The 9503-nt window shown below is 37.5% G+C and overlaps 1 long non-coding RNA gene across 1 annotated transcript; it reads right to left on the bottom strand.

The window, feature by feature from the left end:
• Window positions 1-242: 242 nt before the first annotated feature.
• LOC138916769 (uncharacterized) lies at window positions 243-3225 on the bottom strand. Its single transcript, XR_011424178.1, has 2 exons — window positions 2100-3225; window positions 243-442 (listed from the first exon to the last, which is right to left on the bottom strand). It is a non-coding gene; the product is annotated as an uncharacterized lncRNA (long non-coding RNA).
• Window positions 3226-9503: the final 6278 nt, after the last annotated feature.

Genomic DNA, 9503 nt, shown 5'->3' with positions numbered 1-9503 from the left:
GTGTTACGCATAGTAACTACTAGTATTCCGTACTTTGTCATTTGGTTGTAACATGATTCACTGTGAAGAATTCCAATCTGCTTGTGTCTAAAATCCAAAATAGCCAAAACATATCACAGTTGAAAATGACTAAAGAATTGCAATTTTCTAAGAAATAAATGAAAAATCCAGGTGATAGCCATGGTTGCCACACAGATTCCCCTTATTCAGTCATTCAGCATTTGGGTACTAAACTAGAACTCTTTCTATAAGTTTGTTTTATTAATACTTTCAAAGTGGGAAAGAAGAAAAGAACTTATTGCTTAGCTCTCCTCTCTGCATCCTTGTCCTCTTAAATCCACGTTGCTTTGGTAGTTCTCTGATGTATTTTGTTAATATTTTGTCCAAATTTTTAGTTGTTCTCAACAGGAAGATTAAGCTATTACAGGCTAGTCTGCCACAGCTGAAAGAAAGCAAAGTCTATGAGTGTTAAACATTTCTCCATAATTTGTATCAAGAATCCTTACATAGTTATAAAGGTAAAGAAAATATCACCTACCTATAATAACGTTCCCAAGTTGTAGGTTGAAAAGTGCCACAATAAAGGAAAAAATCATAAAACTGTATCTGTGTGCCTGTATTTGCCTGAAATAGGGTTACAGTCACAGAGCGCCTTCATGATATCGCTGAGGAATATTCAGCATAGAACAAAGAAACGTATTATTCCTATGTTGTTAACATAGGAAGCCACAGGAAAAAAACCTTTGTAAAAGTTTCTGACGTATCAAGTTGCCCACAGGGTGATCAATTTTTACATCTTAATTCATTCCACTAGAAGCTGTATACGTGTCATGTATATGTCTCAACCCTGGGCTTCCACCGCCATTAGAGAAGAAAAGCAAATAAGAATGCAGCATTTATCTTCATTTATCCTTCCTCTTCCTCCCACCAACAGACACACACACTCACCATAAATTATAAAACATTCTTGGACACTGCACCACCATCACTGAGAAGTCAATTCAGTTGAGGAGATATACACATTCTTTCTGATATTAAGATGTCTCCCCTGTGGCCCTCACATTAAATTCTCCCTCACAAAGATTGGAGGGATATTAAGCTATTAATTTGGGTAAGTCCTAAAGCTTCAGTCTCTGCCATATTACCAGATACTATTTATGGTATTTATTTTTCTAAGTATCTATTTATCTTCCTTTCCTTGGTATATCTTTTTAAGTTCTCATTTCTATCTCTAAATATTTTATGAGGCTTTATCATTTATTTGAACCCTTATTTCAGTATTTTCTGAATCTAAAACTCATCACACAGAATTAGAAAGCAGAAACTTATACACAAATATAGAGAAGGCAAATGAGAATTTAGAAATTAAACAAACATAATTGATATTTGGCTAACCACATTCTAGAAGAAACACATTTTATGACAAATATAAATATGCTTTTTCTAAAAAATTAACAAAAATTTTCTCTAAAGAATTTCTGTAATAATGGAGAACAAAGAGGGGAGGTAGCAGTCAGTATACTAACTCAAAAAATATACTTTTTAATAAACTGAATATGAATTATATTTTGGAATTTGCTGTATGTTAGGAAGTCTCACATTCAACCTTGTTTTATTGTATTTATATCACTTCAAAAAGTCACCAGTAGAGGGAGTAAATAATTTAAAAATCAAATTAATTTTGATCTACTTTATTTTTAAGTTGAATAAGGATTAACCTATTTCTACAAAATATCTGGCTTTAAAAAGTCACTATATAACTTATGCAAAATTTATAACTACACAAGACATGCAGAAAAATACAAAATATAGCTATAAATATAATTTACAAATCTCTTACTAATTTAAACCATAATAACAGGTTATGAAAAGAACATGGACTTGAATCAAATAGACCTGGATTTTCCTATTCTTGCTCAGTTTCTTCCAAATTCTGGGACGTGGAGCAAGCCACCCAATTTCTCTAAGTCTCATTTTTCATGTCTTCAAAATGGAAACAACAGGAAATTACAGGGATACGATGTCACAGAATATCTCTGGGAAGATTAAATAGGATGTGTGTAAAGTAACTAGCATTAATAAATATTAGCGCTTTTTACCTCATTAGCTTTCTCCATCTCTGTGTAATCCACCTCAGAAAGAACGTAGATTGCCTTCCCGAAGACGTCCTCCCCTCTCCTACTCCATTTCTTCAGTCACCACAGCACTATCTTGCAATATTGTTGAAGTATATCAGCCTTTCCTGACGGGTTTTGTTAACTGAAAGGATTTACAATGTCAAAGAGAGAAAATTAAAGAAAAATCTCTAAATAAATGTGACTTTTTCCAAAGTCCAATATGGAAACACCCATGAAGTTGGTTGGGTATTCTTCCGTCAAGTCATTCTTAAGAACATCTCCTGTTCTTGAGCTTGCTTTCCTGAACGCAGATTTGAGCTTTCTGGAAAAGCCATGCTTCCTCTTAGTCTCTTCTGTGAGTTCCCACCCTTAGGGAATGCAAACCTAAGCCCTCTGGGGCTGGTCTTACTTCGGGCTCATGACGTCCCAAGAACGCTTCCCCAGGACCAAGTTGCTCAGTTTGGCATAATAACATAGCCCTCCAGCAGGACACCCAAGGTGTACCCTTGGTGCTTCAAATCCCACGGAACACTCCAGGTGGCAAGAGGCTAGCCTAGTTTGGTCCCCTTGGAAATCTCCCCTTTAATCTTATTATTGCCAAGCAGACAGCTGTTGGAGGGCATGTGTACATGCAATTCACATTTTAGGCAGAGCTGAATGATAGTTTTTTATTTGCTCCACATGAACAAACTCTCAAACTGTGTCCCCTAGGCCCATGGCAAATAAGACGTAAGCTTATTGATGACTCACTGATCTGCTAATTGTGGCTGCCCTAACTGCACAAAAACTTGGCCAGAGATTTGAATTTATTCCTTATAAGGCTTCAGTTAAGCTTCTTTCAAAAAGTGCCAGTCTTCTCTCCTTAGCATCTTCGGGTTGGGAAGAGGTATTCTGTGTCTCTAGTTACACTGTGAACTGAAATAACGGGAGCGGGATTCTGAAGGTCTGTGGTTCTGTGAGTCAAGGATGGGAGAGAGGAGCTTCTTCACGGGAAACTCACGATTGCCATGGAACCTCAGAGTCGCTACTTTTGATTGTTCCAAAAAGCAGGAGGATGAAGGAGAATGCTTTAGTCTCAGACTTAGAATGTTGTGTGCCAGGATCTGATCTGGAATAATTCAGTAAACATGGATAAGAAGACAAAGAAAATGAATGCTTAATATAAAAATGACTGCAGAAGCCACAGTGTAAGAGACCAACAGAAAAGAAACCCCCTAAGGTCCAAGCACTATCAACTAATTGATAGACACAAAAGTTTATTGATTTCTGCTAGTGTTTTTATTGTTGTACCTGGAACTTCTCTCCGTTAATTTGTATTAATCTAGTGACAGCAGGGAGTAATATATTCTCTAATCAGCATAGCAGATTTTTCTAGAACCTGGGCAGAAGACTCCTGCAAAGAAGGGGTGTTCTTAAAACTAGTAGATGAGCCCTTGTGCTTAAAAACATCATCAAAACTAGAGCTATTTGGGGGTCGGGTGGGTGGTATAGTGCTTAAGTTTGCATGCTCCACTTCTGCAGTCCGGGGTTCACAGGTTCGGATACTGCATGAACATAGCACTGCTCGTCAAGCCACACTGTGGCAGCATCCCACATAAAACAGAGGAAGATTGGCACAGATGTTAGCTCAGTGACAATCTTCCTCAAGCAAATAGAGGAAGATTGGCAGCAGATGTTAGCTCAAGGCCAATCTTTCTCACAAAAAAAAACAAAAACAAAACTAGAGCTATTTTTATAACGTATTATAAAGAAATTGCTGAGAAATATTCAACATAAAACAGGAATGAAGAAGAAACATAAATACTGGAAACTTAGAGGAGCAAGAGAACTTGGGATCAGTCCTCTGCGACAGATGGTATATCAGAATCTAATTCATTGGAGTAAAAATGGAATCCCAAGTTACAGAGTAAAGTAATTTGTGTTGGTAATTATTAAATGAATCTGAACAGAGATAGTCCATATTAAAATGTGATTTCAAGTTCTTACACTTTTAACTCACCTTCTACAGGTTGAGAATTTCAGGCAATGACAGAATTAATCCCCTACTTCCTGCCACTTTGTGGCTCTAATCTTGGAGCAAATGCTACTTTCAATGAAATTAGGTAAAACATGATATCTCTTGTTTTTTATTCAATTTCTTTTAAAAATATGACATTCATATTTTGGGATTATTTCTTAACTGTTGCAAACAACGAATGAAATGGCTATAATATATAAATAACTGTAGTTATTTATAATAGATAAATAAAAGATAAAAAAGTGTTTTATCTATTATGTAAGTTGTATATAATAGACAAAAAAATTAAAGGGTATTTTTCCTTTCATGTTCAATTAACTTTTTACATTTCTGTGATCAGTCACATGAATAAATGTTAAGGATCACCCATATACTTAGTTATTTGTTGACTTGTTTTCTTGGTTTATTTGCCCTAGTGTTGAAGGGTTAAAGTATTAGGGTAGGAATGGCAGCCACATTTCTTTTAAGTTCTAAAATCAATAAGCAGAGTATAGGAAACAATAAACAACTGGATTCTGTTCTAGTCAGTATACAGAGGAAGGATTCCAACAGCCAGTGAACTTACGTTCCAGAAGTCAACTTAAGAGTCACAGTAGAAGACTTTCGTTGGCTTTATAAAACTAAGAAGATTTAAGGATTTCATGGGATTGATCAAATGTTCATGTGCTCATTGGCAGTTTGGAGCAGTATTTTCCTAAGGTATGCCCCACAGCTGACCTGTGAGAAGGCGCTGTGGAGCATGGCACCAGATGCTCACAGAGGGTAGGAGGAGATGCTGCTTAGCATAGGATAAATGAGAGATATTTTAGGGCTAGGGATGGTCTAATGGTAGCAAAGCAAGCAGAGAAGTTAGATTCCCTGATATGAAGGGAGACAGAAATATAGAGTTGCTTAACTGCTTCAGTGTAAGATAAGCAGGACTTATGATTGCACAAATAAAAGTACATTGTGATTCCACTTCTTATACCTGTTCTACTTTTTTTTCTTTCTGTGGTGAGGAAGATTGGCCCTGAGCTAACATCTGTTGCGAATCTTCCTCTTTTTTTTTTTTTTATCCCCAAAGCCCCAGTACATAGTTGTATATCCTAGTTGTAAATCATGCTAGTTCTTCTGTGTTGGATGTCCCCACAACATGGCTTGATGAGTGGCATGTAGATCCGCACCCAGGATCCAAACTGGTGAACCCCAGACAGCCAAACTGGAGTGTGTGAACTTAACCACTCGGCCACGGGGCCAACCTCCCCATACCTATTCTTAACACGCTAATGTTGCTTTTCCTTTATACATATATTTTTTTCTTTACCAGAATGTTACCAGGACAGCACATGCATCTTCCTCTCCACTTAAAATCAACAGAACAATATTGAATTCCTAACACTTGCTGGGCACTGTGCCAAACACTGGAAAGATAACAAATAAATAAAACAAATGGTATAGGCTGGGATCATGTGCTCCATCCCCAGATTCTTGGCTGATGTAAGTCTTCCTGAAACCATCTGTGCTAAGAGAGGAACACGGGTGGCTCTTCCAGGGGTAACTAGGATGTGTGTTCACCAAAAGAAAGGAGCACAGGTATGGGGATGCCAGAAAACAGTATCCACTCTACTGGTAGGATTTCATGTCTCTAAAATTTGGCCTAAAGTGTTTAAAGGACAAGCTTTTACATTTCATAAAACTAATTATGTTGCTGACCTTCTTTATGATCATTCCTCTTTAATTCTCACCCAAACTTTAAAAGTCTTTTTGCATTTCCAAGCCTTATCTCAGAAGTGCTACAAAGCACCTGGTCCACACTTAAGGACAGACCACCAGAGTCCCCTGGACCTGGCACAGAGGTGGCAGAAGTAATCAGAGAGGGACCTTAAAGGGAGATAGAGATCAGGAAATGGATCAGGGTAGCTAATGATAGTAAGACTGAATGAACTGGAGTTAATTTCTATTAAGAAAGATGGCATTTCTTTTTCGTGTGTGCCAATCCTCCTCTATTTTGTATGTGGGATGCCACCACAGTGTGGCTTGATAAGCAGTGTGTACGTCTATGCCCACAAGCGATCCAAACCAGTGAACCCAAAGCAGAGTGCATGAACTCAATCGCAACAACACTGTGCCAGCCCCAAGATGGCATTTCCTTATAGGTAAGAGAGGGTAGAGTCCCTGAGACAGGCGAGATTGCCATCAGAAGCAGACCCCAAAACATACAGACATGGTAAGTGTTTTCTTGTTCACTTTGATAAAATCTCTTTGCCCTTTCAGGCACAAAACTGAAGCTCTGTTAGTTTGAAATGTAGAGCTGTTTTATCTTTCGTGTGCTCAAAACTGTTCTTCATTATGAACGAGCTCTCTTCTAAAGATCTACGCTTTTCCATTTACGGTCTACAGGAAAATAAATAATACTGGTTCCAAATATCTTTTGTAAGAGAATGTTCAAAAGTTGGATCATATGCAGGCCTCTTTGTTATGATATAGGAAACCTTTGATTGCATCACTTCTATCTAAACACGTTTCTCCTGTCTCTCAGTTTGCACGAGAAAATCAAGACTGGTTTTCTTGGTGGGTTTCCTGTTTTGTTTCTCTTAAAGTGCAATGGCATCCAGTTGTTCCTGAGGCACTATGTTCTTTCTCTTATCAATCTGCTAGACAAAAAAAAAAAAATCGTAAGGAAGTTTGTTTTTGCAATAATTAGGAAGGAATTCTACTTTCTATATTCTCACAGATAGCAGGAAATACAACCATTGGCCACAATCCTAATCACTAAACTTCAGATTCCTTAAGAGCTCTATTATTTTAACTACCATTCTCTTAAAAAATGGCTAGTTGTGGAAACCTCAGGAAATGCAGAGGAAATGACTGCCTGAGAAAATGTTAGCCAGGGGATTGGGTCATATAACAGAGGGGTAAGGCATAGCTAAACTACACCCAAACACTCATTTAACTTCTCCAACTGTTTTTGTTTGTGGCATTACCTATCTGTAAAGAAATAACTCTCACAATATGGATATCATGTCTTAGAAATATCATTGCTCAATTAGGCAACGAGCCAAGACGTCTAGTTAATTGTTAACTTTTCAAGGCAAGGGGAAGTGGAGAGTTGAGTCAATTATTCAGGCAATAATCTTGCCACTGAGAGAATTTGTGTTTAAAGATTCCAGAGTGATTGGCCACAGAGACTGCCTGCAATCCACTGTTCCTTTTGATTTGGATATCCATTTGACTTATAAGTTTACAGAAACATGGAATGGTGGAGAGAGAGCCTCTGACTTTTCTCCCTAAATCTTTTTGGCTGATGCTTTGCACTGGAGAGAGCCAATGCAAATAGGAGACATTCTCTCTGGTCATTCAAGACCAATCCAGATATCTACAGATCCCAGACCAGGCCAATCGGGGCTTATATCCCAGCTTTGCTACTAGTGCAGTGTGTGTGAACTTGGGCATGTTTTTATCACCACTAAACCTCAGTTTCTCTGTTTATAAGATGACAGTAATAATGCCTTATTCCTTGGCTTAAAGACACACATTTAATTTTATATTTGAATATTTCTAAATCTTGGAGTTCTATATTGAGTAAATTTAATGTAGTGTTTTTATTTTTCCTAGATAAGAAAGAAAGAAGTTTATAACCCCCAGCATATAGAAATACTGAAGTGGTCATAACTAACTCATGGTATTTTCATAAGGATTAAATGAGATAATACTTGACTTGCTCTTGTCACAGAAAGAGTCCTAAATAACTATTAGCTACCACATCCACTACTACCATTCTAAGTAAAGCTAGTGTGACTACAACCACGGACCTCGCTGTCTCAGTTTCCTCATGTGTGGAATAAGGGGAATAAGATACACCTTAACTCATAGAATTTAAAGGAAATAACTTATCCACAACTCTTTCCATAGTGCTTGGCACACAGTAGTGCTCATTAAATGTTGGCTGCTATTCTTATTCACAATTATGACTATGACCACTATTACAACTGCAACCACTGCAACCACTCTTATGAGAAGGAAGTACATCCCCATCAATCTCAAAGAACGTGCAGCCTAATTATACAATCATTAGAGCAAAATATTTCAAGACAGAATTTTCTTTCATTGTTATTCCATTAAGCTTAGCCAGACAGTGGAGAAGATCAAAATCACAGGGCTTAAAATCACCTAAGAACGTGGAACAAATCTCTGCCTCCTTTCTCTGATGTCCCCAGTAAAGAGAATATCAGTTACCAGGCACGGAAATATTTCGTAGAGAGCCGTTGTCTCAAAATAACCGCAGAGCATTTTCTCTGGCTTCAAATGGGTACCGCTGGTAGGTCAATTTCCTATCATATTTCACCCCACTCCTCTACCCCACTGGATGCACCTGATGCACTTAAACAAATATGTACACATACAAATTGGCCAGAGCCGGGCAAAGTAGCCAAAGAAACTCAAAATGAGCAGCATATGACTGATTATACCTTGTAGCAATTCGGAGGCAAAAACAGTTTACAGGATATATGTCTACTACCTGCCTCCTTTCATCTCTTCTGTTCTGCCTTTTCCTCCTCTCCTTCCTTCTTCTTTTAAATTTCTCAATTCTGCTCTGCTCTCTGTGCTTCGCAGTTCTTTTTGTAAAAGACCTGTCTTCAGGCCATAGTAAGTAGGTCTGTGCTTGTCTTGGTGTGAAGGGAGCTGGAAATATATCTAATTATAACAGAGAAAAAAAGTACTCTGCAAAGAAAAGATGAATAGAAAAAGATGCTCTCCACAAGTTTTGTTATATGTGAAAGAAATCTTTATCTTCTTTTCACAACTCAGTTTCCCTTAGTTATTTCCTCTTCATGTGACCATATAGCAGAGGTACCCAGGACCTAATTCAAAAGAAAAACATAAAAGTATACAATAATAATAGTAACTGTATGTATATCTTTTCTTTTTACAAAGTCTACAAAAGTACACATTACATTTTTTTTATTAGAAACCTTTTCTTGGAAGTGACAGAAATACAAATCAAACTAGATTAGGAAAAGGGGGATTACATTGGTACATGTAACCAAACCACAAGAAAACCGGTAGTGGAGTGGGAAACGGTTAGCTGGCACAGAGACAAGCCTCAGAGAGTCTCCAAATCTTTCTGACTCTGGGCTTTTGAGAAGTACCTGGAAGATCTAGTGTCCCATGTCACAGCCTTGCCACTAGAGAGAGGTTGAGAGATGCTTTCTATTGCTTACATCAAAAAATCCTGGGAAAGAGTTCTGATTAAGCATAACCTAAGCTAGGCCATTCATTCATCTCTATTTTGTAATTTATCAAATCAATTATTTGAGAATAAATTGCAAATGAATATAGGACTATGTTCACCTTACTTTTTTAGCTTTGTCTTGAGTTGTAATAATTAA

Source organism: Equus caballus, chromosome 1 (assembly GCF_041296265.1).
Source record: "Equus caballus isolate H_3958 breed thoroughbred chromosome 1, TB-T2T, whole genome shotgun sequence".
Classification (NCBI taxonomy): Eukaryota; Metazoa; Chordata; class Mammalia; order Perissodactyla; family Equidae; genus Equus; species Equus caballus.
The sequence above is the reverse complement of the archived record's forward strand: the minus strand, read 5'-3'. Positions and strand labels throughout refer to the sequence as shown.